Source organism: Aedes albopictus, chromosome 3 (genome assembly GCF_035046485.1).
Source record: "Aedes albopictus strain Foshan chromosome 3, AalbF5, whole genome shotgun sequence".
In the NCBI taxonomy this organism is placed as follows: Eukaryota; Metazoa; Arthropoda; class Insecta; order Diptera; family Culicidae; genus Aedes; species Aedes albopictus.
The window spans coordinates 94,998,319-95,002,597 of record NC_085138.1 but is presented as its reverse complement, the minus strand read 5'-3'; the positions used below and the strand labels follow the sequence as shown (position 1 = coordinate 95,002,597).

General features: G+C 37.6%; 1 long non-coding RNA gene across 1 annotated transcript in view; it reads left to right on the top strand.

Moving 5' to 3' along the window:
• LOC134291450 (uncharacterized) overlaps window positions 1-4,279 on the top strand; it is a 383,602-nt gene that overhangs the window by 238,496 nt on the left and 140,827 nt on the right. The window lies entirely within an intron of this gene.

Genomic DNA, 4,279 nt, shown 5'->3' with positions numbered 1-4,279 from the left:
TAACGCATGCAGAAGAGGTTATGTCATTTTGCAGCCCCACTGAAAAATAAAAGGATGGCCGTTTGTTCAGCCACAGTAACACTATTCTGCCGAAAGCGTTCGACCGTTTCGCCCGAAAAGCAACAGATTTTTTTTTAAGACAAAACCTGGACAAAATGGACTTCTGAACGAATTTATCTTGGAATTTACTTTTACTTTGGGTTCATTCACAAATATCATAACGCCAAAATTGGCCTATTTTGACACCCACCCACCCCTTCGTAACACTGTTTGTATGGGACGAAAAATTATTTGTTCGGGCTGTATCACCATGAAGGACACCCGCCCACCCCCTCGCCCACCCCCTCCAGCGTTATGACATTTGTGAACTAGCCCTTTTGGGAAGGTTCATTTATTACGTCCATCATTTTTCGGGATTTGTAGACCCCCCCTCCCCCCTCTGTCACGCCATTTCCCTGTACCTTATACACGTACTGTCACACTTTCCTGGATTCCCCCCCCCCCCAAATGTTGGACGTAATTTATGAACGTTCCCTTTGTGGGTTTTCCATCTTTTATCGGTTTTTCTGGGATATTTCGGCTTGGCAAAACTAGTGGCACTCCCCCTGTGCTATCCTGCTTATTCTCACAGAAAACTTTGACAGTTGGGTTCTTTAGGGGCTGTTCATAAACCACGTAGACCAAAATTTGGCAATCTCAGACCCACCCCCCTCCCCCCTCGTAGACCTTTGACCATACAAAAATTTTGAAATTTGTATGGAGCGTAGACTTTGGTCAGACCCCCCCTCCCCCCAAAAAGCCTACGTGGTTTATGAACACCCCCTTAGGGGTATCGGGGTATCCGGATTTTTTCATAATAGGATTTTTCGCCCATAAATTATTCGGAATCCAAAATTTAATAATTTTTGGGTTCCGGGAACTATTTTAAAATGTATTTAAAGTTTGTATGAGGAAATTTTTTTGTTCGGGACGAAATTTTTTGTTCGATTGAACTGTCTTTCTATCCACGAAAATTAAAACTGTTTTGTTAATTTAACCATCAAAACAAAGGTATTGGCGTATTGGAATCCAATAAAATCACGTTATACTAAAAAAATTAGCTCTTTCGATTAGGATATAGAAAATAACAATATTTTATTCACTAAACAACCCAATTGAGTGCTGGTGTCATCCTAGGTGTCATCGCACTATTTGACCAATACCAAATATTTTACCACTACTTACATTAAAATTTTGACCAAATTGTACTGGCCAAACAGAAATATGCTTGGTGAGTCCAACACGAGTTCCATCGTTGATTTCGTAAGCTTATTCTGGGGCTTCTTTTTCTCTGCCTACAGCTTCACCACCAGTGTGATCGGTATTCTTGGGTTGTTTGTATTGTCATTGTGCTTCCAGATCGCTGCCTCCTGATAATGTTTCCGCCATTGTTGGCATGTCTTATCCCGAATAAAAAATACAGTAGAAAAACCGAACGTTGTATTGTAACAGTACTATTTAGAACCATATTTTTACAATAGACACCACTGTAAAAATAAAAATACAAAAACAATAAGATGTAATGTAAAAAACCATACCGTGAATTGTAAATATTGCTGACTGCACACCAAATTGGACTGACACAATAGTGTGCACACACCTTCAAAGTGTGATTGCAACGCAGGGTCACGTCGGATCGAGTTGAGGTCTTCGGTGCACTTATTCCTTGTAAATGGAGGAATAAGTGCACCGAAGACGTCGAGACGATCCGAGGCAAATGTGCACTTTTATCACACTTTTTAGGCGTACCAAAAAAAGTATGATAGTCCAATTTGAGATGTAGTCTGCAATAAGATTTTTACAATATATTATACAGGTTGTTAAGTATCGTAACAATATAAAAAAATATTTTTCTCCATATATATATTTTTGCAAAACCATACATTTTATTGTTAATGAATTGTTCTAAATTCTGATACGTGGGTTTAAATATACCGTACATTGTATGGTACATGAATGGTTTCGAACAATAAAATGTACCGTAAATAAATTGTTTTTAATTGTAATTTCACTACTGGTTATACATTTAATCAAATGGTTTTGGAATGGTTTTCTTTTGTTATGTTGTATTATTATGCGCTTTGGAAATTCTCCACAGCGTTTTGGATAACCCTTCATATATAGGATCGCCCACGTCTAAGTCTGAGTAGTCTCTGATTGCATTAACAGTTGAAGCTTAGGCTCCCATGCCCCACCAGCCAGATAACCGGGTTTTGCAAACTAAGCATTATTTGTGGCAACACTTTAAGCGGCATGATGGAACTATGCCGAGTGCGCTAAGTGTTATTAGACCACTAATGTAGTTGCATGAAGTGGGTGACGAGGTACATAAGTATCATTACAGCGTGCTTCATCGTTATTGCAATATTGAGGCTCCAGTTTGGCTAAAGTTTGAAATATATAACAACTCATAAGAAAACTGTCAAGTTCTATTCAAATATAAGTTAGGTTAAAAAGCGAACCCGCAGACGAACCTATATTAGAAGTCATTTCAATGTACAGTCCAGTCCATATGTTAAAGATGGCTCTACGTCAAAGATAAAGTTTGTCAATCGAATTTGATTCGATTGTGGTTGAAGGCAAGTTCACATGAGAGAAGAGGAGAAAACTCCCCTAAAAGCAAATACCAAAAGAATAGTGTTGAACTCATCCACTGATTTACGGTAATCTGACCTGCATCTTTCCGAGTTGGCCTACATTCGTATTTCTCTCATCGCACTCTACACACCTAGCCCGCCATATCTCTTGGACCCCTGCTTGGACCTGCAGTTCTTAGGACATCTGGTTTATCACTGATTTAAACATGTTATTGACAAGGATGTTTTCGATCATCTGGCAATCATTTGACTCATTTGTCTATAACTCAGTTCAGAAGCCTAATATTGAAATGAGATGTTCGTCAAACTTGTTGATAAGTGTTTTTCCTACAATTATCACCAAGCACGCCATATTCTAACTTTTATATTTACGGCGTAAAAGTGTTTTTTGATCGTTTAGTATGAGTAGGTGGTACTAGCTCTCTCACGCCGCATATATGAGATTTAGGATATGGCGTCCTTGGTGATAATTGGGTTCTTTAGGGGTATCCAGATTATTTCATAATCGGATTCTCCGCCCAACAATTAGTCGAAATCCAAAATTTCATAATTTTTGGAGTCCCGAAACTATTTTTAAAATGCATTCAAAGTTTGTATGGGGATTTTTTTTTGTTCGGGTCGAACTGTCATTTTATCGATTGAACTGTCATTCTATCCACGAAAATGAAAACTGTTTTGTTGATTTAACCATCAAAACAAAAGTATTGGAATCCAATAAAATCACGTTATACTCAGAAAAATTAGCTCTTTCGACTAGGCTATAGAAAATAGCAATATTTTATTCACTAAACAACCCAATTGTAGGAAAACCACTTATCTACAAGTTTGTCGAACATCTCATTTCAATATTATGCTTCTGAACTGAGTTATGGATAAATGAGTCAAATGATTGCCAGGTGATCGAAAGCATCCTTGGTTATTGACTTAAAATTGATGTTTCAACTTATTCACTTTTTTCTCTTTCCTTTCCTTTGCAGCAAAAAAGTCACAAACATTAACAAAACAAAGCACGAAAAAAATCTTAAACGAATAATAATTAAAAATTCACGGAAAAATAATGTTTCGGAAAAGTGAATGGTTCAAACGTAAGAAAAACAGTATGATATATTGTTACATAAAAATCCAATGTAAATGTATAGTATAGCGAACCATTTCATTACAATACACTTTATTGTAGCTGGTACACTGTATGGTGCAGAAATGGTTTTCACCAAACACTCTATGGTAAGTTTTTATCCGGGCAGCGAATCTGGCCCTCTTTCCAGCGCACTTTGCCCGACGTACGGTTCAGGAGAAAAATAGATTTTCGCGTGTAAAAATTCCGATTTTCAACTGCCGAACAATATCCTTTTCTAACCAGATAATCAACATTTATCAGTTTCTAACCGAAATTCAACTGTACGGACAATAAACGTCAGCAAGCTCTATATACGCAGAAGTCGGTCCACTCAAAAATGAGCAAGATCGACTAAAAATTGTATTCATTCCAGGGGGAATGACACTTCCTTTGCTAACCGGAAAAATCCGCATTTCTAGATTGAGTTTAAATAAGGGCGAAAGTAACATGAGAGAGTTCTCTTCATCGACTCTCTCTTCTTCAAATTAAAGTGACAAGATGCAAGTAAGGTTGCACTTTTTGGTCC